This window comes from Cervus canadensis, chromosome 33 (assembly GCF_019320065.1).
Source record: "Cervus canadensis isolate Bull #8, Minnesota chromosome 33, ASM1932006v1, whole genome shotgun sequence".
Lineage (NCBI taxonomy): Eukaryota > Metazoa > Chordata > Mammalia > Artiodactyla > Cervidae > Cervus > Cervus canadensis.
In genome coordinates this window covers 19,895,879-19,923,875 of record NC_057418.1, presented here as the reverse complement: position 1 = coordinate 19,923,875, position 27,997 = coordinate 19,895,879, and the positions used below count along the sequence as shown (strand labels likewise).

The 27,997-nt window shown below is 40.4% G+C and overlaps 1 protein-coding gene and 1 pseudogene across 1 annotated transcript in view; one reads left to right on the top strand and one right to left on the bottom strand.

The window, feature by feature from the left end:
- SASH1 (SAM and SH3 domain containing 1) overlaps nt 1–27,997 on the bottom strand; it is a 983,107-nt gene that overhangs the window by 772,553 nt on the left and 182,557 nt on the right. The gene's annotated exons all lie outside the window — the stretch shown is intronic.
- On the top strand, nt 6,890–10,266 carry LOC122433800 (annotated as a pseudogene).

The following is a 27,997-nucleotide window of genomic DNA, read 5'->3' as shown; positions in this document are numbered from 1 at the left end:
GCTAATGCGTCTGTTATCCTACTGTTGAAAAATTATCCTGGGAGGAACGTGTTCCCAAGTAAGATTATAAATATGTACTGGCAAATCAGATCTACTTTCCACATTCATGTACTAATAACTTACTGAGTGACTAACTTGTTCTGAATGGATGGAGTCAAGAGAAGCTCTATAGGACTTTCCCGGTGGTCCTGTGGTTAAGAAACTGTCTTCCAATGCAGGGGACACTGGTTTAATCCCTGGTTGGGGAACTAAGATCCCACATGCTGTGGGGCAACTAAGCCCATGTGCCACAACTAGAGAGAAGTTTCTGTGCCACAGCTAAGACCCCATGCAGTCAAAAATAAGTAATTAAAAAAAAAAAGATTCAGAGGTCTGGACCTGGAAGGCAGATAGGTCTCATATGAAGGCTTGCTCTGAACCCCCATCCAAAATAGAGTGTTATTTAATCTTACTGAGTCTCGGTTTAAACTATAAAGTCTCAAAAAATCTTAAAATTGGATTTTTGCAGATTAACACAAATAACAGTATGTCAACTGGATGCACAACATCTAGCATAAAAAAAGCACACATGTAAAACTGTGTTTGTTATTATGTGAATATTCAATAATATTCTCTATATTCTCCACGGAGGTGATATTCACCAAGGTAGAAAATAAATGTGCGGACAGGTGGGAGAAATGGGAGTGGACCATATTTAGGAGACAGAAGTTGATAATTTCAGGATACTTTTCATTTGGGAAAAGCATTTTCAAGGTAGGAACCAGATTTTACTTCTTCTATTTCTGGCAGTTTCTAGCAAATAGTAGTTTCTCAAGAATGTGTAGTGGGATTATAAATTTAATTCATAATACAATACTAATGTGTAGGGGAAATGAAGTAATTCCTTTATTTTATCTATAGCTGATCTGTTTTCTTTACAAGCATCCCCTCCACAGGTGAAGAGTAGAAAGCACATTCTTATTCAATGTAGAGCTTAGTTGGATCCAGTAGTTTAATTAATCCTTTCAGGTGAGTCTCTTTTTTAAAAAATAATCTCAGCCTTTCACATGGTTTCCTTTTTCTTCCTGCCTCTCTTCTTCCTCTCCCTAAAATGGCATCCAGGTGTATGCTTCAAATCAGGATAAACCCACTCAACAAAAGCTATCAGGAAGCAGGTGATGAGGCAACAGACTCTTCAGATTTTCCCAAGGACTCCTTCTAAAGTAGGTCTGCTCAGGTCCTGTGCAGCTGCTGTTCTTTCTTCCCTATCTGCTTCATCCGTGTCTACTTTGTATGTTGGCTTATCAGCCATCACATTGGTTAGCCTTCAAGTCAGAAGAGAACTAAAGATCTCCCCAACTGGTTAAACATGTTCCTTATTAAAGTTGGGCTTCCCTTGTGCCTCAGCTGATAAAGAATCAGCCTGCAATGCGGGATACCTGGGTTCGATCCCTGGATTGGGACAATCCCCTGGAGAAGGGAACGGCTACCCACTCCAGTATTCTGGCCTGGAGAATTCCATGGACTGTATAGTCCATGTCGCATGAGTAGGTCGCAAAGAGTAGGACACAACTAAACGACTTTTACTTCACTTTATTAAATTTTAGAAAACAACTATGGATATTATACACTGTAGAAGCTGCCTTTAAAGGCCTGTCCAACCAAGTTATATATAATTCATCATAAGTGTGTCGAAATAATTTATAGGACAAAGAAGAATAAAACCTTAGAATGGAAAATAAATGGAAAAAGACCTGGGATCCAGGGATACCTTTGAATAAAAAAGGTGATTGATTTTGAGAGTTCTGACATTAGTTGTATGCATGTAGCAAAATGTTCTGCCAGAAAATTAGCTGTAACTAGTTCTTTTCTTGAGGCAAAGCTATATGCATGTTTGTCTGAAATTAGCAATAAACTTTAAATCACCAAACTCTTAGGTTTGGGTCTGACATTTATAGGATATGGGAAGTCTTTAAGAAACACTTTATTTCTAAGTCAATATCTTGCTTGGTAGTTTTATCTTTTGAAGATGAAAATTGATTTTTCTCAACACTGCAAATAGGCTGCTCCCCTCCTCCATCACTGCAAGGTGCCAGAAGCTCAGGAAAAGCCCCGATGCCTGGTCTTGGGCAGCCTCGTGGCTTGCCATTTTCAGCATGATCTATAAAGAGGACCAGGATAAGGTGACTTTTCCAACATGGCACATTTTAAAAGAACTTTTTTTTATTACTGACAAAAAAGATAGTCAAAGAGCACTTTTGTTACAAGCTGTCAAAGTTATTTCACCTGAATTTTTATTTCAGGCAGCAAGTGAAAAGGATTGGCTCAGATTGGACTTAAAAATAACCCAATGTGTTTATTCATGAGAAGTGCATCTCTCTATGAGGACTGAAGGATTAACAGATATTGGGTAAAGCTTGAAATCTGTTGCTATTGAATTTATGAGCTTTCCCAAAAAAGTCAAACCTAAAAGAATAAAAACCATTTTCCTATACTATCTCACTTTTATCAGCAGAATTGAGGAAAAATGTTAAGGAGAAATGTTGAGCTATCTACCACAATATGATATGTGGATTTTTTGAATGAGAAAAAAAATTTCCATACAGTTTGAGGAGTGTTTCCTCTGTCACAATGGTTTGCTGGCTCTTGGGGCACTTATGTGATTACACCAGGGAAGATCCATTTCCATTTGGGATATAGAAAGCCATAAAAATTACTCTTACCTTAACAATGAAGAAAAGGTAGAAAATCTACAAAATCATAACTTTTCTGAAGCCCATCAGAGAGATGAAGTCACAAGGCAAAGAATGACAAATTCCTCCAAGGAAAGATGGGACATACAAACTGTTCAGCCCCAAGGTATGGGAAAACCTGGTAAGAAGAGAAAGCTTTAATTCTGCAAATTTTTAAAGATAGTGTGTGTGTTAACATGATGGTTTAGAATAACTGGAGACCCAAGATATGAGAAGGATCCATACCATCTCATGAGTCACAGTAGTGTGCTCATGAACAAGACCCAGGGCAGGGAAGAATGAATGCAGTGGTACGAGGGTCAGGGTGAATGGCTGCCACTCAGGACAACACAAATGTCCATCCACTTCCCCAGAGACCATCTCTTCTGTGAAGCTGTGGGGGACGGGAGCAGGAACTCCTCTTGTCCCATGGTTGAATCAAAGATCCAATGCGTTATGGGACAGATGAAAACAAAAGTCTCAGTGCTTCCAGGGGAGGAGAGATAAGGAACTTACTTGGGCCTCAAATCCTCTACTGATACCAAGCAGACAACTGTAACTGTTTAGAAATGGGGCAGAAAGCTCTCCTACTCAAAGTCTGGCTGATGTGATAAAGGGAGGGGATGGAGTGACAGTAATGCTGAGAAAGTTCTATACCCAAGGTTCAGGCTCACCAGACCTCCCTAAAATCAGGGCTGAATCATGAGAAATGAGGAATCCTCCCACTATGCATCCAACTCTCATCCCCCACTGCCAACGCTACTGGCCTCACCACAAGCCTAACAGATAGTAACAAGCAATCAAATGGCAACCCACTCCAGTAGTCTTGCCTGAAAAATCCTATGGACAGAGGAGCCTGGTAGGTTACAGTCCATGGGGTCTCAAAGAGTCACATACGACTGAGCTACTTCACTCAATCACAGTCTATTGCTGGGGGAAGGATAAGAATGGCCTAGATGCGCATGGGTTTCGCAATCTGAGGATGGAGCAGGGACATTAAGAAAAATCCTTCAGCACCACAAGATCTAATCTAAGCACAAGATCAGAGTAGCCCATCATTGGAGGAATTTGAAGTCCATGGTGCACTCAAGGATAACTGTAGCAACCGCAAAGCCCAAACTCAACCCAACCTCAGACTAGGCTGGCCCGCAACCAGTCAAAATAATGACTGAAGGAAACAAGAAGTGTGTTCATTTCTGGATCTTAACACTATTTACTTCAGCCTCTTTTGCTCTTCGGGCTTCCCTGGTGGCCCAGATGGTAAAGAATCTGCCTACAATGCGAGAGACCTCAGATCGATCCCTGGGTTGGGAAGATCCTCTGGAAAAGGGCATGGCAACCCACTCCAGTACTCTTGCCTGGAGAATCCCCTTGGACAGAGGAGAGTGGTCAGCTACAGTCCATGGGGTTGCAGAGAGTCAGACACGACTGAGTGACCAAGCACTTCAGTTCTCCAACTCACAATGTCTGACATTCAATCAAAAATAACAAGGCACATAAAAAAGCAAGAGAAGAGATGACTAAACAACTCTTTGTCTTTATTTAGTTCCCGCTTGAGGGAGAGGTCTATTAGCCAATACCTAAAATGGATCATAACATAAAACTATATCAGAAATATTTCAAAGTATATTAGTAGTATTACATATATAGGGAAATGAGTAATTATTTCTGACTAGGGGAGGTGCCAGGGAAATCAAATAAGAGACATTAAGTGAGAGTTCGCCATGAGGAGAAATAGAACAAAGCATTTCAGCAGAGGAAACTGCTGTGCAAAGGCATGGATGGATGAAGAGGACAGAAATATTGGCAAGTTCACAGTTAGGCCAATAGAGCCTTGGGGGAAAATAGTTCTCTCATTGTTTGGTGCTTTTTTCATGGTGTCTGTGAATGTGAATGAGTATACAGTGCTAATTGTTCTCTGGAAATAGAAAAAGAAATTGACTATATGCGGGGTGGGGGGGTGGTGGTGTGAAGTGACCCCTTAACAGCATGGCTTCTGGAAGAAAGATTCTTAAATACCTTGAACTGCTATTGACAAGGTTAGGCTTTCTTGCAACTGGTGCTAGCTGATATTTAATTTTAAAAATACTCAAACGAAAATAAAAACATATATAATCATTGTGCCTATTGAGCATCACAAAGAACAGTTTTTTTAAAAAAGGCATATTGCCATAAATTTGAATAAATTTCCTGCATTTCTCTAGTCACAGGAAATAATACTAAACATTTTTCCGCTTTCTTATTGAAAAGCTGAATTAAGAGAAATGTATAACTTGTAACATTTCTCATTAATGGTAATTAGTTTCTGCATTTGAACAACATCATAGACACTCAAATGTGTGTCTTAGTGAGATATAAAAATTATAACCTTTTGAAAATCACCCAAACAAAGATAAACCATGAGAGCTTTTGAATATGAAGTATACCGAGGAAATGGTGCAATTACACGGAACTTTCAATACAATTGGTTTAAATTGATTTCATTATGAAATTTAAACTCTCATATATAGTTAGCACAGTTTATTTATAGGCTGCCTCTGAGTAGTTTGGGAAGCAGCACAAATGCTTTGTCATTAATCTTCACTTCCTTCCTCATCTTCTCTGTGCAGAAATTGATTCTCTCAATCTTGGTGTAGCCTCTACACAGATATGGATAGACTGTGTGGGCTCCATGGGTCAGGGCGCGATGAAACATTTAAATCTCCATTGGAAACACTGATCTTTTTCTCCTTCTCTTTCATCTAGATGGGGAGGGACTAGGCACTCCAGATTCTGTATTGACTACTTATCACTCATTTATTTAAACATACATTGCAATCCTGTACTTCTTTATCTAAATCTGGGCAGGACAAGATGGAATTGCAACTGAGGGCCACAAGGACTATCTACATACCCTTCCTTCTCAGACAGGCGGGTGTATTCCCAGAGGGTGTGCAAAATGCGCTGAGAGTTCAGACAGTAGGACAGGTGTGGAACATCTTTCTGGAACATTCATTTCCCTCAAATATTTTTGTATAAAACCTTACTTTTTTCATAAATAAATTCCACTATGTCATGAATTGGAATGCACAGTAGAATTAGAATACACTTAAGCTAAAACTAACAAATTTAAAAATTGTTTTCACTCTTGCCCCAAGATACTTCCCCAGATCCACCAGGCTCTCCTGTTCATACTCTTCTCCTACGAGAGGTGCCACAGCGGATATTACAAGAAACTGTGGGGAATTCCATGGTGGTCCAATAGTTAGGACTCCACTGTGCTTCTACACCAAGGGGCATAGGTCTGATCCCTGCATGGGGAACTAACACCCCACAAGCTGTGCCGTGCAGCCAAAAAAAGAAAAAGAAACTGGCATTTGCTACAGTGATATTTGCTATGGTGAATTATTAATAATATGTGAAGTATAGGAATCTAGGGGGTCATAGTAGCTAATAGGAGGCAGCTCAATGATAGTTACGATGTAACTCTTCAAGAGGTCCCAAGTGTTAAAAAATGCATGGAACAAATACACAGCTACCATGAACTGTCCGAAAAAAGCGTTCATGAGGTTAGAATTTCTGCTGAGTCTATGGTATCTCCTGAGTCCAAGAGCCACAGGTCTTCAACAGAGTGAATCCAACTCTCATTTTCTCAGTGTTCCAGGCTCAGCATCACCACCTATAAGATGGACGCTCCAGGGAAAAAGTCACAGCTCAACAAAAACAGCCCCAGCAGCAAGAAAAATGTATTCTTGAGATTTGTTTTGAGTGGCCCTGGTGCTCAGATATTCGGATCCCTGTTCTTCCCACTCTGGGCCGTGACACAGATTTTCCATGGGAAATCTGCTTTCCGACTCTCTGGAATAGCTTTGAGAGCATCCCCTCGACAGCACCGGCCCCTCCCTACAACGAGTACATGGTGCTGGCTCTCCCCAGCACACGTGCCATCTGAACATCTGCTGACCAGACACAGTTCACCGGACTTCAGCTCGCAGTCTCCACAAGAGAATTTACAGTGTGAGGAACAACGGCTGGCTCTGTAAACTGCCTCTCTCTCCCTTTTTCAGCGATCATTTCTGCTCTTCTTATGGAAGCTGCGCTGCTTTGTAACAGCTACTTGCCCTCTGAGTGCCAAAGACAAAGGCAGACACAGAGGTGAGAAGCAACGGGGCCACACTCACCACCAGATTCCTCTCTAGATGATACAGACCTCAGACGAGTTCTCTGCGATTCAGGTAAGCGAACGATCTGTCCTCCTTGTAATTAAAGCAAGAGAAAGGGCCACTTCTATGAACTCTGCATCAAAGCCACACCTTTTGGGACTTCTCGGCTGGTCCAGCGGTTAAGACTCCACCAATGCAGGGCGGGGTCGGTTCAATCCCTGGTTGGCAGCTAAGATTCCTCGTGGCCAAAAACCCAAAACATAAACAACAGAAGCAATACTATGACAAATTCAACATGCCTGAGTATTCCGTCGCTTCAGTCATGTGTAACTCTTTGCAACCCTATGGACTAGAGCCTGCCAGCCTCCTCAGTCCATGGGATTCTCCAAGCAAGAATCCTGGAGTGGGTTGCCATGCCCTCCTCCAGGGGATCTTCCTGACCCAGGGATCAAAGCCACATCTCCTGCATTAGCAGATGGATTCTTTACCACTGAGCCACCGGGGAAGCCCCAACAAATTTCATAAAGATTATAAAAATAGTCCACGTCTTAAAAAAACGACACACCGTCTAGCAACAATGCTGCTTCTAAACCTGGTTCAACCACTGAGCCTTTGAAGTCTCTCCACATCACTAGGCCACTCTGCCTTCGTTCAGTCTAACAGAGCTCTAATATCTGTATGTGTGGGAAGGCCTTGCCCTTGAAACAAAAATTCATACGGTGCCAAAGACAACCATTCAGAAGTATCTCCAAAGGACACGTATTAGCAGCCTTTCTATTTCTTTCTGTACCCTTCTTGCACTGAGTTGAGCAGGCTAGAAAACCATGGGAAGAATTGCTTTTACTGTAAGGCAGCCTTCAGAGACATCCGCAGACTTCACATGCAACGCTTGATTGAGGGTTTCCCCACAGATACTTGGGCTTCCCTGGTGGCTCAGCTGGTAAAGAATCTGCCTGCAATATGGGAGACCTGGGTTCAATCCCCGGGTTGGGAAGATCCCCTGAAGAAGGGAATGGCTTACTCACTCCAGCAATCTGGCCTGGAGAATTCCATAGACTGTAGAGTCCATGGGGTCAGAAAGAGTAGGACACGACTGAGAGACTTTCACTTTCACGCACCCTCAGGCAACCTGGGTTCAATCCCTGGTTTGGCGAGATCCCCTGGAGAAGAGAATGGCTACCCACTCCAGTATTCTTACCCGGACAATCCCATGGACAGAGGAGCCTGGAGGGTTACAGTCCATGGGGTCACAGAAAGCCAGGTACGAATGAGCAGCTAACACTTTCACTTTCATGCTCTCACTTCATACTTTATCACTGGAGAAGGAAATGGCAACCCACTCCGGTATTCTTGCCTGGAGAATCCCATGGACAGAGGAGCCTGGCGGGCCATGGTCCATGGGGTCACAGAGTCGGACACAACTCAAGTGACTGAACACGCACAGCATGTGGGGGAGAAGGAGGTGTGCACCCATCATTGGTGTCTTCCTTTCAATGTTCAGCTAAGTAGACAATAAATAAACCACTTTCCAGAAAAAATTACTTCTTCCAACATACTAAATGATACCCTGGTGGTACGTGTTGACTTCCATCACTGTAAAAATGAATTTACCTCATACAGTAAGTAATCTACTTTTTGAGAGTAATTCTGTTACATGATTAAAGCCGATACTTTTCAAAAGGTGGGGCTTTGTCTCATGGACCACACTACAAATGGAATCTTAAAGCTGGGACCTTTTTTTTTTTTCATTCCAGATATTGTTTAGAAGATGACAGCTATGATTTCCTATTATCAAGTAGTTAATGAAAAGGAAATGATGCTGATATCTTGGTGGCCTATCAAAAGGCTTTTGCTGGTTACTATTCATTGTGAGAAAAATGAGTTTATTGAGGTATAAACCAGGATGGCCTGGAGGTGAAGGAGAATGGACATTCTGTCAGTGATTCTTGAGCAAACAAACACTGGGAAACCATTGAGCCAGTTCTAACAGAAAGGCAGATCATCTGAGTCCTGGCCAGAATCCATTCATCACTGCTCCACCTCATACAAGTGCAGCCACTTGACCTCAGTGTCAGAGGAGAACTTGGCTGGACTTCAGGGACCCATAAGAGATTGTAACTGTCCAACTAGGAAGGCACAAAACCTGGGAAATGAATATGCTCCCTGGGGTGTCATCAGCACCAATGGGAAAGACCAGATGTAGCTTTTGGAAGGAAATTCAATCAAGGGTACACTTCAGGTTCTCTGGAAGAGGAATATCATTCCTCATTCATTCATTCTATAATTCACCAATATTTGTCAAGCATTTATTTTGTGATAGATACTGTACTAGGCCATAAGACTACAGACATGAGTGAGATAAAGACATTTCCAGGGGTGTGTAATAAAAGGACCTTACAGGTTGAAATGAGAAATTTGGATTTTAGTCTAAGTGTAAATGAAATCATGAAGAGTAGTGGAAATCACTCCAGTGGCTAAGACTCCACACTCCTGACTCAGTGCCCTAAGTTTGATCCCTGCCCAGGGAACCAGATCCCACATGCTGAACCTAAAGATGTCACATGTCACAACTACAGATCAAAGATCTGCACAGCCAAATAAGTAAACAGACATTAAAAAAAATAATTCAGAAGAGGGAAGGAGTGAAGAAGAGAGGAAAGGAGAGGAAGAAAGAGAAAGAGATGGACTCCTTTATTACCTAGCTTACCCTATGGTTCATTCCTTTGTCAAAATTATTTCTTCAGCTAGGAAGGATACAGAATTAGCCCTGAATTTTGGGGGCAACTCTGTTCAGTCAGTACCCAACACTCAATGGAACCTTGAGCAAGTCACCTAACACCCAACCACCCTTGGATCACAGACAATCTGTGATCTCTTCCACTGGTTAACTTCTTCCTGTTTCTGTTGGCTTGTGCATGAATTTTCACTGATTATTTTTCTTTGAACACATAAGAAAAAAATTTTAAACACTAAAGCTTTATCATATCAAGAAAGCTTGCAACTTCTCCAAAAGATCAAGGACAGCAAACGCAGCGTCTGAAAAATACAGTCAATGAACAGATGTTGTAAAAAAAAAAAGTAAAAGATTGTCGAACACAAATATGTTACCCATAAAAATGCAACATCCTGGAGGAGGTGGGCACCACACTGGAACAAGAACTGATTTGGCAAGATTGGAACTACAGGAGGAAGGACACTGAGGTACAGAGAGATGGAAGGATCCTGGATTTGACTGACGATGCTTGGTGAGAAGACAAGCTGCCTTGTGAGAATGTGCAATACCACTGAATGAGCTTCCTGAACCTGAACAGGAGAACAGTGGCACCACAGAATTTGTTAAAGGACAAGAAATGAAGTGGACCAACTTGGCCTTACAGAGTGTCCATGAGAATGTTCCCCCACAGGAAAACTGATGTTTGGCTCTTTGTTCATGAACAGATTTCTGTCTTAAAGGCAACATCCTGGGTGTTATAAGCTCTGGATTGTGATTTAGAAGGTCTGAACACTGGTTTCATTTCTGTTACCAATTTATGATTTTTGAGAAAGGTGCTTAGTATTCCTGATGGTCTGAAAAACAGTTTATAAAAATGAGTTATGATTAGCTATAAGGACCAACAAAGTGTTCCAACCCTATCCTTCTGGGAAGGATGGAGTAGAAATACCAGTGAGCTGGGAGATCTCAGGTGAATCACTTTTAGCCTCTGGGCTTAGTTTCTCATGTAGAATGAGGAAAGTTGGATGTGAGTCCCATTCATGCCCTGTGTTTAAAAGCCTAGGACACTGGGTTATTAAATGAGCATAACATATTTTCTCTCCTTTGGATCCATAGTGACAGTAGTTTTGAAATCTTCCACACATAGACTCCAATGTTGCCCAGGCACTGGGAGAAAGACAGAGAGGACCGCTCGTGGTCATTCTGTGAATGATAGATTTGGAGTGGCACAGGTCACTTCTGCTTATGTTCCATTGGTGAGAATGTTGTTTCTGTAAATGGAAGGGAGGCTTTGATGTTGCTGTTGTTCAGTCACTAAGTCATGTCCAACTCTTTGTGATACAAGGGACTGCAGCGCGCCAGCCCTCCCTGTCCTTCACTATCTCCCGGAGTTTGCTCAAACTCATGTCCATTGAGTCGGTGATGCCATCCAGCCATCTCATCCTCTGTCACCCCCTTCTCCTCTTGCCCTCAATCTTTCCCAGCATCAGTGTCTTTTCCAATGAGTCAGCTTTTCATATCAGGTGGCCAAAGGATCGAAGCTTAAACTTTAGCATCAGTCCTTCCAGTAAATATTCAGGGTTGGTGTCCTTTAGGATTGACTGGTTTGATCTCCTTGCTGCCCAAGGGACCCTCAAGAGTCTTCTCCAGCACCATAGTTTGAAGGCATCAACTCTTCATTGGAAAGCTGGGATGTGTATAGTAGGAAGAGAAAAGCTTTTAGTAGTTAGTTGTTGGTCTCTGCCACAAAACAGCGGGACAGACTTTAAGTGTACCAACAATATATGTAAGCAGAAAGAATCTGACTACCTGAATGACAACTGGACTTAATGACTAGATGATAAAGGCAAAAAGGTAATAAAAGGAACTGTTAAGTTAACGATTACTATCATGTGATATTCTGAAAGACAAAACTATTCTGATTTTTTTTTTAATCTAGCAAAGAATAGTTAATAAAAGTCTCTCTGGTTGTATGCTTTAAAAAAAAAACAGTCTAAGACACAAGTAATATGCCCAGATAAAACTGATCAGTCATTTTCCTTCATTTCCTTGATGCTAGTCTATTTGGGTATTAGACCAGAAGTGGGTGGTTGACTCTGCAAAATTTAAAACCCCCGAAGTGTTTTCAAAATATAATTAAGCTGTTTGGTGGAAATCTTCCATTCATAATCAAGGTACACTTAGAAGACACAAGATGTAGAAGATAGCATTGTGCTTTTGTTCGATAAAATGGCTATGAAATGTGATTGTGCACTTTAATAACCAGTATTCAAAAATTCTTACAATTTGCACTTTCTGATTAGATAAGAGAACTTTTCTAAAAAATGTCCTCATTGCTCCACTGATGTCTCTTGCATTTCTGTATGAAAATGCCTATTTCTTTTCTGCCACGTACCAGAGATATGTCATGTCAGCTTAAACTACAGTTGGTACAGAACTCAGAGTGAGCACCTCTGGTGTTTGTTTAAATGGGGCTTTTGATTCACAAGCAATTAGCCATTCATGACACATGACACTGTAACTGATGTCATCAGAGCAGCTAATTAAGTGTACATATGCACATGACATTCCATGATGCAAGAGACTCAGAGCACAAACATATTTCCTCATTTTGGATTCCACGGACTTAATCATTGGAATGGAATTCACCACAATCTGATTATGAATTTGGCCATGACCCCTTCAAAGAACCCAAACTGCTTGTTTCCAAAGAAATTCAATTCAGCATTCCTAACCTTTTTTTTTTTTTTTTTAACTTTTTGCAATATTTCCTGCACCCTCAATTAAATGAATCAGCTCTGCTACAACCACTAGTTTAGGCTGATGAACAAAAATAGGCCAGTGAGTTTGTGTTGAGCTTATTTCTATTTCAGCCTAAAACACAGGAAGTCTTGGGTAATGAGCAGCAGCTGAGAATAAGACCTGCCCGAGTTGATCAAGACTGGGGTGAAGACGCATGATGATCATGTGACAACGCCTCTGTTTGCTCCTTCTGGGAAATGCAAAGGCAGCATAGGGTCAGAGGAGAAGCCCAGGTGTGGGGATCAAGCAGAGGCGCGTTCAAATCCCCAGCCCACAACTCACGAGCTTCGAGACCTCTGACAGTGGGCTGGACCCTATGAGGCCCACCTTCGTCATCTGAAATGACAGATAACAATTCCCACTTCAAAAACGCTGTCAGGAAGATTTAATGAGAGAAACTGGTACAATAAATAGTAAGCTCGCTGTTAATGCCAGCCCCTTTCTCCCCATGATCCATTCCCACTTCTAGTACTTTCCACCACTGTCAGCCTCCCTGCCTCTCTTCCTTCTACAGTTATTTCTTTTCACACTTGTTCTTATGCATTTTAGAGACTAGCTGAACACCATATATATAACAGGCACAAGACACTGTTTCTGCCCTCAAATAGTCTCTAGTAGGGTAGACCAAGTAATGAGTACAGTTACTTTATCTTAAATGTCATCTAGGATCAATGATGCCTTTTCTGTGGACCTTTGTTTTTTTTATTTACTAGCTGTGCCTCACAGCATGTTGGATCTGAGTTCCACAACCGCAGATGGAACCCTCACCCTCTGCACTGGAAGCATAGAGTCTTAACGTCTGGACTATCAGGGAAGTCCCAATAATAAGTACTTTTAATATTAATACAAGGATAAGCACATGGCTGGTGTGTGGGTCATGCACATGAAAGGAACGTGTAATCCAGTTCCAGAGCAACAAAGCTTTGCTGTTGTTCACTCACTCCATTGTGTCTGACTCTTTGAGACCCCACGGACTGCAGCACGCCAGGCTTCCCCGTCCTTCACTATCTCCCACAGTTTGCTCAAACTCATGTCCATTGAGTTGGTGATGCCATCCTATCATCTCACCCTCTCTCTCCCCCTTCTCCTCATGCCTTCCATCTTTCCCAGCATCAGGATCTTTTCCCAATGAATTGGTTCTTCACATCAGGTGGGCAAAGTATTGGAGCTTCAGCATCAATACTTTCCATAAATGTTAGGGGTTGATTTCCTTTAGGATCGACTGGTTGTGTTTATGGCGAGCAATAGGGTATGAACGATAGAGGGCCGATGCACAGCAGGAACATTACATGCAAAATCCAGAGGCAAGAGAAAGCCGGGGCCTGTAGGTAGTTCTCTCTGGCAGGAGGCAGGGCACAACAAAGTAATTGTGGGACATGAACTTGGAATTAGGCAGAAGCCAGATTTTGAAGTACTTTATAGACCTTGTTGAGAAATTTAAACTTTATCTAGAGGGCAATTAGGGGAGACTGCAGGGCTTAAGGGGAGAAGAGGCAGGATACAATTTGTGTTTTAGAAAGACAGAGGAGGTGACGTAGGAATTAGTCAAGATAGTGAGGCCAGATACAAAGTCTTTGACGTTCTCCACAGAAAGGGATTGACAGGCAGAATCAGAGTAGGAAGGATTTTTAATTATCCCTTCTTGAAACTGGGATTAACCTGGGAACTTCTGTGAAGTTTCTACTTGATCAAATAGTTTTACCACTTTTCCCACCTATCTGGGTATTAACTATAGGCACAAGTATTTGCTATTCTCACTTACATATGTCCTCTGTGAGGCTCTAGCTCAAGCTAGAGCTGGAGTCCAGCTTGATTTGATGATTGCTGTGGGTTTCGTCCCCTTCCTCACTGGTGACTAGTGTCTTCTTTCCGTGCCAGTACCTTCTTGACAAAATTAACTTCAAACCAAACAGGGCAAAACAAAAAACCTGACTAGCCTTCTAGAGAATCTATTTGACTATGAACTGAACTGAAGTTTGTACATGTATATATAGAGGGGAAGACTGTTTCATGAAATATAATCTCGCCACTGAAATGACCTTCCCTAACTACTGCTGCTATAACTTGGGAAGACTCATTAGTGTTTAATAAAACATGACACATGAATGCAGCTGAAGGGCAAAGTAGTTGAAGAATTCTAATATCTTAAGAAATGTGCCAACTCTGACAGTCTTATGAGAAACTAAGGCATTTTAGAAGCAATTACTCTAACTTACAATTTTACTAAACTTCAAATTAGAAGGAAATACACTTTGGAAGCACAAAATAAGAAAAAAAGAATCATACTTATTCATCTTGAAGGAGAACTTGTAAATAAAAGAACTTTTAAAAAAGTTAGCAAGGGAAAGGCTTGCAGAAGTGATGTTTGGCATGTAGAATGGATATTTAAAATGTTTAACGGATGCTTAAAAATGTTCTGTAGATCCACATAAATACAATAACTGCTGGTTCTTCAGAGAGGAGCATGAATGAATAGCAGGAAGCATCATTTTAACACTGGCCATTTTTTAAATTAGTTGGGTTCACAATATTTCTTTGCCAGAAAGCAATGAAGTGTGAAACCAATCCAATGAAACCAGATAGATTGGGACACCACTACCTCCATATTTTTACCAAGCATTCAACATGCAGACACCATCTGAAGCCTATAGTTCAAGATCATAAATCCTCCTGTGAGGCTCGTTTGTTAGTATTTGGGCTCATTTATCATCCCAAAGGGACAACTGCAAAGGAAAACACAATTGAATACTGTCGATCCATAAAACCTCATATGTTTGCATGTGACCTAATTTAAACAGAAAGAAACTCCTCTGTATTTTCTTCCAAATCTACCTCTGTGCCCACAAAGGCCTTGAGGATACAAATGCATTTCTAAAAATGTTTCCACTTTTGTTCTCTTTTCTCATCTCTGATCATTTCCTGAAACTACTATTGTTGAGTGTCTACTATACAACATTCACTATGGGAAGCACTTTATAAATGGGATCTTACCTAATTACAACAATATCATGAAGGATGCTGTATTAGCTTGCTAGGGCTGCAATAACAAAGCAGTACAGACTGGATGGCTTGAAAAACAGATACTGTCTTATCATTTATCTTTCAACCTGTTTACACTGAGGGTGTACAGCATTAGCTGCCTTGCAGTTGTGGAGGCCAGACATCTGGCATCAAGGGTTGGTTCTTTCTGCAGGCTGTGAGAGAAGGATCTATCTGTTCCAGACTTCTCTTCTTGTCGATGGGCATCTTCTCCTTATGTCTTCTTTGTCCATGTCTGTGTCCAAATTTCCTCTTCCTGGCAGCCCTGTGGTTAAGACTTCACCTTCCAATGCAGAGTGTGTGGGTTTGATCCCTGGTTTGGCAGCTAAGAACCTACATCCTTCATGGCCAAAAAAAAGAAGTATAAAATAGAAGCAGTCTTGTAACAAATTCAATAAAGACTTCAAAAATGGTCCACATAAAAAAAAAATTGTTTTTTAATTCCCTCTTCTCTTTTTTCTTGTGCCTAGATTTAACTTAAGTACCTCTGTAAACAGCCTGTCCCAAATACAGTCACATCCAGAGGTACTAGGGTTAGGACTTCTACATAAGAATTTTGTGGGGGACACAAATCAGTCCAGAACATCAGTACTATATTCCCATTTTACAGATGAAGAATTTGACCTTGGAAGTTCCAAGGCCAGAAAGAGAGTAAGATGTGAAGTGACTGTTCCCCTGGATCTATCTGATTCCAGAAGCAGGCTCTTATTTGATACCCTGTGGGGTTTCCCTAGTGGCTCAAATAGTAAAGAATCTGCCTGCAATGCAGGAGATCCAGGTTCGATCACTGGGTCGGGAAGATCCCCTGGAGAAAGAAATGGAAACTCACTCCTGTATTCTTGGCTAGAGAATTCCATGGACAGAGGAGCCTGGCAGGCTACAGTCCATGGGGTCACAAAAGAGTCGGGCATGACTGAGAGACTAACACTTCCAAACTCTCATCAACTCAGACCCTACACCATATCTTATCCTATCCCCCACCATCCCTAGTCTTACCATGGGTATGAAAGAGTCTCAGCTGATGAGCAATAGGAAATATTTTTCTGACAGGGGTAATGGGTAGAGTAAACAAAGGCACTTTGAAAGCTTCCATTTATTATCTACTTAGCATGGGCTGGTAATAAGCATCTTAGAAATGGAATGAAAGAGAACTTGACCCTGCAATCTCGGATCTTTCAACTAATGATGGACAACACCAGTGCAAACAAGTTCAAAAGATAAATGGTAAAAGCTGAATAAATGTCTATTATTAACTAGATAATGAAAGGATTTCCACTAAACAAGAGCAAAGAGATAAAGTGGAGCCAAAAGGAAGTGAAGGGTGTTTCATATTTAGATTAGGCTGGTCTGAAGGAAATCTGCATCTCTCTTCCTGTTATTTGAGCACAAATGAGGGAGGGTTTTAGAAGCCTCCGAAGAAAACAGTTCAGTGTTTCCTCAATTTATTTTGTGAAGGATGCTACATTTTACATATTTTGCTCAGCGCCTCAGCAATGTGTTACCATTACAGATTTTATAAACACGGTTCCAAAAAAATGACATTCACAAAAAATTTTAATTATTTAAGTCACAAATATGAAATCTAACACCGAATCAAGCCAAAAGTTTGATTGTATAGTAAAACATCAAAATTAGCTGAAGAGACATCTTGCTAAGTTTTTCTGTCACTTAAAAGCATGTCAGAGGGGCTTCCCTGGTGGTTCAGTGGTAAAGAATCCGTCTGCCAAGGCAGGGGACGCAGGTTCGATCCCTGACCTGAGAATATCCCACATGCTGCAGAGCAACTAAGCCCATGCCCCACAGCTATTGAACCTGTGATTTCCAGCTTGGGAGCCATAACCACTGATCCCAACCACCCTAAAGCTCGTGTTCTACAAGGAAAAGTAATGCCCCCTTGCCTCGCCGCAACTAGACCAAAGCCGGCACAGTGATGAAGATCCAGCCCAGTCAAAAATAAATAAACAAGTATTTTTTAAAAAGTAAGTTAGAAAAAAATCTGCAATATCTTTACTATTATATAAACAATAGAAAATAATCATTCTGAGCACCATACATATGTGGAAACACCTCTCGAATGAGTAAACTTCAGTTAAAATCAGGTGATACAAACTTGATCACAAGTTTCTGGCTGAAATAGGCTTTAAATGAAATTTATGAACAGTGAAATGTTAGTCCATTTTGTCTGGGAAATTAACTCGGACAAAATTAAAAAAAAAAAAAAAACCCGCTTGATCACACATCTTAACATCAAGGCTAAATAGTGTTGACTGCTAAAGAGCAGTCTCACCCCATGGAGTTGCCCACAGGAGTATGAAGAAGCAGAAAAAAGCATCTTTTTAGCATCGTCCCCATGAGTTACTTACATTGGATACTCTGATGTTAGCCTGTAGGTTAAGGAAAAATCAACTGGAATACTGTTTCTTCCCCTTTCTTTCATAAAACTTTGTCAAAAAGTAAACATCTTAGGTCCAAGCAACAATCGTCACCAAACAGTAAAATTTCTTATAATGAAAAATTTGTCAAGAGAGTGTGGCTACACACACACATTTCAACGCATTTAAGCTTAAGAAATGGCTTCAAGCTCAGATGTGTAAAGGAATATGATACACAACTAAGGACTGAAAAAAAAAAAAATCTAGAAACACATGTCCAGAAGCCTGGTTTCCTTGGGTGGGACTATGTCCAGTGAAAAATTCAGCCCCACTGAAAAGCCTAACAATGGATTCTGATCTTTGGAAGCTATAGTGATGCCCTCAAACAGTAATAGACTGTCACTATTTCTTCTAATCCCACCGAAAAGCACAGTGACACAATTCCAATGCATATGTAAATAATTACTAAGCAGCAGATAATTATGCTCAAATCAATAGCTGGACAGCTGGGTTACTCTACGTCAAAACCCAGGCAATGCAATGAAAGCTCCCCTGAGGAATATTCTTGGTTGTTATGGTGAATTGTGCTGTTACTTTTGCATTTTGATTGATTAATACACAATGCAGCTTGGCATATTTTCTATTTGGCATGCAAAATGCTGGTAACACATGAGAAGACATAGTTGAATTCTCTTACTATTTCTTAATGAAACTTTTCTTTAATCTTTCAGAAACACAGCAAAATATTAGGTTTTGTGCATTTAAAAAGTCTTCACCTCAAAAATCTAAAAATAATATGCTGGCCTAAAGTAGGATGACAATGGAAATGGAAAGATGCATCAAGAGAGTTCTAGCAAAGTATTCTTTTTTATAATATCAAAGAAAGAATTTGATAATAATTCTTGGAGAGGTAAAAATCTGACACTATAACATATACAGTTCATTTTAGAGATTTCTCTACTAGTTCTATATGCATTCACAATGGATATTTATTTGTCCTCAATGGGGAGAGTACATAAAATGTTTGTTCACCTTCAAAGGGAATGCATTTTATACAGAAGAAGAAAAATGAGGACATTCAGAACATTAAAACATACTTCATTGGGTAGTAGTGGAATCTAGTTTCTACTCGAGTTTCCTTACTCTGTCTTACAAGGTTTGCCTCAACCTTACTAGTCTAGTGGGGAGAATCCTAACATTTTTTATATACAAGTGTTCCAATCTCCCTCTCCTAAATCACTGCTCACAATCCCCATCTTATTCTCTCAGTGCCGATAGCCATACTTACTGGTGACAAAATGTGGTGTCTTGTGCTGGGTGCCCTGTGGGGATGACAATTTCATTTAACTGATGTGCTATCTCAACAAGACTGGTAATGTGATTCAGGGAGGTGATCTAAGCTCTACCAGCATGTCCCCAAAGAAGAACAGGACATAATCAACCAAGTACTTTTGGCTTCATGTCCATGAACATTTGCACTGATTTTCAGTCCTATGATAAAGTGAATGACCATACTCCTGAGGCACTACTGACCACTGGATTTTATTATTTCATCCTGTCTCTTTTTTTAAAAAAAATTAGTTTATTTACTTTAATTTCAGGCTAATTACTTTACAATACTGTGGTGGGTTTTGCCATATATTGACACGAATCAGCCACGGGTGTACATGTGTCCCCCCATCCAAACCCCTCCCTCCTCCCTCCCCATCCCACCCCTCTGGGTTGTCCCATGTGCACTGGCTTTGAGTGGCCCGTTTCATGCATCAAACTTGGACTGGTCATCTATTTCCCATAACACAAAGCTTTCTTCCCTCTCCATTTGCTTCCTCGTGGGTCTCATGTCTTTTAATTCTTATTATTGTCAAACTTGAAGGGATCTGGTTATCTTTTTCCAAGGCCATCATCACACAGGAAAACAATGTATTTTCCAACCTTCCCCACCCTACATCCCCTTAACTTGTCACAGCCCATTGTTCTGATTTGCATTGGAAATATAATTTGTAATTGCCTACAAATTAACTATAGAATTTAAATTTCTCTTCTGGGATTACTAGAGTAATCCAATCTATTTTGCTTCAGTTTCTACTTGACATGAGTATTTCAATGTAATTTTTTTCATTAAAGAGATGATGAGTGAAGAATATAAATTAATGAAGTCATGCCTAATAAAATGAGAAGGGTTTGGACAATGATTAGTAGTAGAAATTTTTTCCCCAGAAAATTAGATGTGCAGAGTTTCTGTGTGCTTCCTTTTGTAAGCAAGAGCCTCTGCTATCTGGTGATCCCTCTGGTAAAATATTAAAACTGAGCTCTTCCTCAAGAGTTGAATAAAAGGTAGAAAAGCCATAAACACATATGTATGTTTGCATGTATTAAAATTTCAGAGAGGATTTACATCTTCTTACACCAGCACTGCCCACGTGATGATTTCTATCTCAGCCTCATCATAATGAAGGCAGGAATGTTCCCTTGGAATGTGTTTACCATCCTGGTCTCTGCGTGTGAAAGTTTTCAACTCCTCTGAGCTACTGTAAAAGCACCACTTTTTTTTTTTTTAAGTGATTTTGAAAGACTAAAAATGTCACTTGGAAATAAAGGGGGGCGGGGTTTGCACACAGAAATGGGTCAGAGAACACAAGGGTTGGAGGAAGAGCTATAAATGCAGCCACCTAACACCACTTATCTCAGAAGGGCAGGCTCCTACACATATGGGCTTCATAAACCAGACAGGCTATTTGTTCACAATATTAAAGGGCATCTAGAATTAGCCATAGTAAGGAATCACAGTTGACTGAAGAATGGGCACAGAAAGGCTGCATTGAAGATGGCCTGTCACTCAGGAGCGTGATGCTCCTAGGCCTTCCTGTTGACCACTGTCTTACAGAAGGAAGCACCATCCTTTATCCTTCCGCAGTATCACTAGACTGTACTGCTTAAGGCATTTCCTTGGTGATGCTGTGTGGTCTGCAGCTGAGAAAAGGAGATTCTGACTCGGATTTTGTGGCTCACATCTCTTGCCTATCACATCTCTCAAATAAAACAAATAGAAGGAGGTCAGAATAAGCAGGCAATATGTAAACCAAGGTCTCCCGGGCTCTGAGGTTCTGCTTGACTAAAGTGTGTTTGTGTGTGGAAATGTGCTCCATCTTTAACTAACATCTTTAACAGTAGGGTACTGTTTTAGCTAGGCAGACAATTCAAAGAATTGAAATGCGGTCTTTTTTTTTTTTTTTTTTTATTAGTTGGAGGCTAATTACTTCACAACATTTCAGTGGGTTTTGTCATACATTGATATGAATCAGCCATAGATTTACACTTATTCCCCATTCCGATCCTCCCTCCCATCTCCCTCTCCACCCGATTCCTCTGGGTATTCCCAGTGCACCAGGCCGGAGCACTTGTCTCATGCATCCCACCTGGGCTGGTGATCTGTTTCACCATAGATAGTATACATGCTGTTCTTTTGAAACATCCCACCCTCACATTCTCCCACAGAGTTCAAAAGTCTGTTCTGTATTTCTGTGTCTCTTTTTCTGTTTTTGCATATAGGGTTATCGTTCCATCTTTTTAAATTCCACATATATGCGTTAGTATACTGTATTGGTCTTTATCTTTCTGGCTTACTTCACTCTGTATAATGGGCTCCAGTTTCATCCATCTCATTAGAACTGATTCAAATGAATTCTTTTTAATGGCTGAGTAATATTCCATGGTGTATATGTACGACAGCTTCCTTATCCATTCGTCTGCTGATGGGCATCTAGGTTGCTTCCATGTCCTGGCTATTATAAACAGTGCTGGGATGAACATTGGGGTGCACGTGTCTCTTTCAGATCTGGTTTCCTCAGTGTGTATGCCAGGAGTGGGATTGCTGGGTCATATGGCAGTTCTATTTCCAGTTTTTTAAGAAATCTCCACACTGTTTTCCATAGTGGCTGTACTAGTTTGCATTCCCACCAACAGTGTAAGAGGGTTCCTTTTCTCCACACCCTCTCCAGCATTTATTGCTTGTAGACTTTTGGATAGCAGCCATCCTGACTGGTGTGTAATGGTACCTCATTGTGGTTTTGATTTGCTTTTCTGTGATAATGAGTCATGTTGAGCATCTTTTCATGTGTTTGTTAGCCATCTGTATGTCTTCTTTGGAGAAATGTCTGTTTAGTTCTTTGGCCCATTTTTTGATTGGGTCATTTATTTTTCTGGAATTGAGCTGCAGGAGTTGCCTGTATATTTTTGAGATTAATCCTTTGTCTGTTGCTTCATTTGCTATTATTTTCTCCCAATCTGAGGGCTGTCTTTTCACCTTACTTATAGTTTCCTTTGTTGTGCAAAAGCTTTTAAGTTTCATTAGGTCCCATTTGTTTATTTTTTCTTTTATTTCAATATTCTGGGGAGGTGGGTCATAGAGGATCTTGCTGTGATTTATGTCGGAGAGTGTTTTGCCTATGTTCTCCTCTAGGAGCTTTATAGTTTCTGGTCTTACATTTAGATCTTTAATCCATTTTGAGTTTATTTTTGTGTATGGTGTTAGAAAGTGTTCTAGTTTCATTCTTTTACAAGTGGTTGACCAGTTTTCCCAGCACCACTTGTTAAAGAGGTTGTCTTTTTTCCATTGTATATCCTTGCCTCCTTGTCAAAGATAAGGTCATAGGTTCGTGGATTTATCTCTGGGCTTTCTATTCTGTTCCATTGATCTATATTTCTGTCTTTGTGCCAGTACCATACTGTCTTGATGACTGTGGCTTTGTAGTAGAGTCTGAAGTCAGGCAGGTTGATTCCTCCAGTTCCATTCTTCTTTCTCAAGATTACTTTGGCTATTCGAGGTTTTTTGTATTTCCATACAAATTGTGAAATTCTTTGTCTAGTTCTGTGAAAAATACCGTTGGTAGCTTGATAGGGATTGCATTGAATCTATAGATTGCTTTGGGTAGAATAGCCATTTTGACAATATTGATTCTTCCAATCCATGAACACGGTATGTTTCTCCATCTGTTTGTGTCCTCTTGATTTCTTTCATCAGTGTTTTATAGTTTTCTATGTATAGGTCTTTTGTTTCTTTAGGTAGATATACTCCTAAGTATTTTATTCTTTTTGTTGCAATGGTGAATGGTATTGTTTCCTTAATTTCTTTCTGTTTTTTCATTGTTAGTATATAGGAATGCAAGGGATTTCTGTGTGTTAATTTTATATCCTGCAACTTTACTATATTCATTGATTAGTTCTAGTAATTTTCTGGTAGAGTCTTTAGGGTTTTCTATGTAGAGGATCATGTCATCTGCAAACAGTGAGAGTTTCACTTCTTCTTTTCCTATCTGGATTCCTTTTACTTCTTTTTCTGCTCTGATTGCTGTGGCCAAAACTTCCAACACTATGTTGAATAGTAGTGGTGAGAGTGGGCACCCTTGTCTTGTTCCTGATTTCAGGGGAAATGCTTTCAATTTTTCACCATTGAGGGTGATGCTTGCTGTGGGTTTGTCGTATATAGCTTTTATTATGTTGAGGTATGTTCCTTCTATTCCTGCTTTTTGGAGAGTTTTAATCATAAATGAGTGTGAGAGAGAGAAAATTAACCGGCCGAAATGCGGTCTTTTAAAGCCAAATCTAAGATTAAATATTCAAAGTATGAACCAACAGACAAGCCACTGTAACACCCTATGGGTAGAAACACAAAACTCAAAGGACCAGAGTTTCCTTAAGATCCTTTCTGAGTTCCTTATAATTAATTTCTGGTTACTTGGCCATGGAAACAGGCTTGCTAGAATTCAAGATGGGAAAGACAGAGGTCTGTATGTAGACGTAGATTTTATGAAACACACATAACACACACAAATAGACTATAAAATAGACTTCTAACCCTTAAAATATCGGAGGTCAGAAGCTCCAATGATCCATCATTAATGAGGCCAAATGAAATTAAGAGCACTTACCATATCAACAGCAAGAGAGCTTGCATCCAACGGAATCTGTGAAGTTGAATACTAAACATCTGGCCACAAAGTGATGGATTTTCCTCTGTCATCTGTCCATAAACTCCTAAATTCTCCAGCTCCCCAATTCATTGTTTTTTAAACCCATCTCTCAGCAATAACCTTCACACACCATAATTTTCATTAGCATGCTTCATCCCTCACTCTGTAGAAAATCTTTTATCGCCAAACACCTCTATTGCCTCTCCTCTATAAATCAGCTCAAACATATGTCACTTCTTATCTAGTATTCCGATCATGCTCATATACTCACCAATCTCCCCAAATGCTCCATAGCTTCTCATCTACAGTTTCAAAATTTCACAAAACCCAATCTTACCTGGGGGTTCCTTCCCCGTCCCATTCTTTAGACAGATTCCTCAAGTCAGTCATAATTTAGAAGCAAACGGAAAAATAAACTTCTCTATAGATTTCTCCCTTTTAATCCTATATATACTTTCTCCCTATTCATCCTGTATATCATTTCCTATTCTTGACCTCTCAAGCTCTGTTTTATTCAAAGTCAGCATGCAGTTGAGATCAACTGGCTTTAGATCAGCATTCCCAATGACACCTTGATTTTTATTATCTAAAAATATAGGATAGAAACGTGGGATCAAAACCAAAATAAAATGAATCCTTCTATTTTAATGCATATATTTCAATTTTAGGCTATTTTATACCTTCCATATAATTATGCGTTTTATCTGATGCCTTATACATGCTCACATAAATTTGGAAACTATTATATATTATGGTTTAGCAGCACTAACAAATGTGTACAGCACTTATTAGTGTATAATTACTCTTATCTTGGGCTTTCCAGGTGACGCAATGATAAAGAATCTGCCTTCCAATGCAGGAGACACAGGTTAAATCCCTGGGTCAGGACAATCCCCTGGAGGAGGAAATGGTAACCCACTCCAGTATGCTTGCCTGGAGAATCCCGTGGGCAGAGGAGCCAGACAGGTCACAGTCCACGGATAGCAAAGACTCAGATGTGACTTAGCATGCGTGCACAACTTTTATCTTACTCTGTAGTGAGGTATCTTACTCTGTAGTAGAGATCAATGTTCAAGACTCCTTGAATAATGGTTTAATGTTTATGATAGCACTAAATGCTATTATTATCCCATTTCTACCTTCCCATGCAGGGGCCCCGGAAACAAATTTCAGTCAAGTTTACTAGAAGGAACCAGCTCATTTTGTTTAACTGAACACGTAAGATTCAGGAATCCTTTTTCCACCAGCTAGAAACAATTAGAACCAGGCACATTCACAAGACTCTTGCTCCCACCCTGATTTATCTTCCTTTTCAATCAAATAATCTTTATTTAATGTCTTCGGGCTGGGTTCTGCTGGCATTTGCTTTGGTCTAGTCTCCTAGTGAATTTATTAGAAAGAAATGTAATTTAATCTGTGATTTCAATTTTCCACAAGCATATCACACTTGCCATTATCCTTCCTAATAATGTTGTAAAAATATGCCAACTGTTCTCTTTGTGAGATCATAAAGTTAAAACAAAGTCCTTTTTCTAAAAGAATTTGATACGTGCTTCTAACGTATACTATTACTTCCAGAGACCATCCCAGGGTAACAAAGTGATCCAGATGTTTGCTGCTATACAAGTAAAACATGTGTGCACAGGGCCTGAGACACAGAGGGAAATTCAAACCTGTGATATCAGCTCATATGAGGAGACGTACCCAACATGGTGGTTTTAGAACATCCCAGGACAAGGACGAGAGGAGGGCTTCCCAGGTGACACCAGTGGTAAAGAATCCACCTGCCAATGCAGGAGACTCAGGAGACCTGGGTCAGGAAGATCCCCTGGAGTAGGAAATGGCAACCCACTCCAGAACTCTTGCCTGGAAAATTCCATGGACAGAGGGGCCTGGCGGGATACAGTCCACAGGGTCACAAACAGTCAGACACAACTGAACACACATCCACACTGCACAAGGATGCCTGAATATCTGAAAAACCTGAATTTGAAAGTCTAGCCTCCTCAAGCATTCATATAAGACACATGAGGAAGGAATCCCAACCTGACACCTGTTTTACCTTAAAAAGGTCCTTAATCAAGCTTCATCTCAAGACCTAATTACCCAAAGCCTCAGTTCTCTTCTCTCTAAAGAACACAGTGGTTCTCAACCAGGTTAAGGCAGGATTGGACATGACAATCCTGGATATTGCCATATTGGATATGGCAATATGTGTAGTTTGAAAAATTATATTTATCATTATAATATAATGTCATCTTTGGAAAATTTCTGATTTAATAATATAAACTAAAGAAAATGAAGGTTGAAGAAAATAAAAGCAACGGATTTTTTTAAAAAGGGAATCTAAGTTGAAAACAGCTGAAGCACAGTGAACTAAATTCTCTTCCAGATCTAAAACCTATGATTTCCCCTTCCACCATCAGCATTTGGCACTGAACATGGAAGGGCTGGTTCTTTCCTGTAATTAGTGCTGCATATCAGCAGTAATAATGAATTTCAATCTTGCTTTGATTAAATATAAAACATTTAATTCAAATATTAGTCAAACACACAGGTAACACAAACATCCGTTCAGACTCGTGTATGATTTGGCTTCTGCTAACCTCAAACAGCCCCAGAGTTCCCCAGACCTGCTAGTCTTGAATCATGTAAATCACATCCTGAAATGTTTTAAAGAACTCACAACTTGCTAGTTAATAACCAGCTAACAATATGCATCCTGTTTATCTTAACATCGTTCCTAACAGAGAAATGAGCTTCAGACCAGCTTCACTGCGTAGTGTCTCCCCGGTGAATAAAACGTTTCACACTATAACATTTAATGTTTAAAGATCAGGACTCTTAGTTAAATGAATTAATCTGGTGTGAAAACTATTTGCATTTTTAACATCATCAGAATTTCTTTCACCCCCAACTGTTTAGTTCACTGCTTGTTTGATTATAATTAGCAAGAGAGGAGGGGGGAAGACATTTTATACAATGCTAAATGGCATTCAAGAATTTTCAAAAGAAACACAGAATGAGTAGGTGGGGCGAAGGAGCCACAGGGCTCTTTTTAGAGAGGAAGTAATCTTTCTGCATGAAGTGTAGTCTGCTCTTAAACCAACAGTTCATTTTCCCATGTGTATCCTGGATTCAACTCATTCATGTGAATATTTTGGTGATATATATCAAGCCATTACTTTGTGCCAGGAATTGCACTAGATGATGAAGGATGCAAAGTCACAAACAACAGGAAGCTGTGGCTGAAGGACGGGGTGGGAAAATAGTTTACTTCTGACTTTAGGTTCTGAGATTCTGAGATTCTACCAGGAGGGTTGCAGTAGTCAGTTTCCAAGGCTTGTGCTCTCCAACATTTAGAGGCCAGGGAGGACCAGGTAATCTTTTACAAGGCTCGGGCCAAGTCTCCAGCCTTTAATATCACCTTCCCTGTTCTCCTCCAGTTCCAGCAGCAATAGCCTCTTTTCTGTGCCCAATATATGCTCAACTGAGTTCTCCCTCTGCCCCGAACATGAGAGTCCCTCTGCTGAAGACCCTGTCCGTGGGCGCCTCCCCCTCCTTAAGTTCTCCCCCAGTGAGTTACCTCCTAGGAATCCCACACAGCATTCTTCATAATCACCATCACGATTCTCAATAATCTGGTTTATTTGTTTACCTGTTTACTGCCTGCCTGTCTCCACTAAAAAGTAAACGGAGTAAGGGCAGGGACCTTCTTGAGAGGACATCACATCTGATCTAAGTCGAAAACACAAAGAAGAGTTAACTGGGGAACAAAGGAGAAAGTAGAACAGTGGTTTCCAAGTACAGAAAACACTATATACAGCTGGCCCTCAGGATCCATGGGCCCTGCATCCAGGGTTTCAACCAACTGTGAACTGAATATTCAGGGAGAAAAAAAAAATCCCAGAAAATTCCAAAAGCAAAACTTCAATTTGCCACACTCTGGCAACTACTCCCATAGTATTTACATTGTATTTACAACTATTTACATAGCATTTACATTGAATTAGGTATTCTAAGTAATCTAGGGGCTTCCCTAGTGGCTCAGATGGTAAAGAATCTGCCTGCCAATGCAGGAGATGTATGTAGAATCTCTGGGTAGGAGAGATCCCCTGGAGGAGGACATGGCAACCCTTTCCAGTGTTCTTGCCTGGAGAATCCCATGTACAGAGGAGCCTGACAGGCTACAGTCCATGGGCGCAAAGAATTGGACACAGCTGAACGAGTAATCTAGAGATGATTTAAA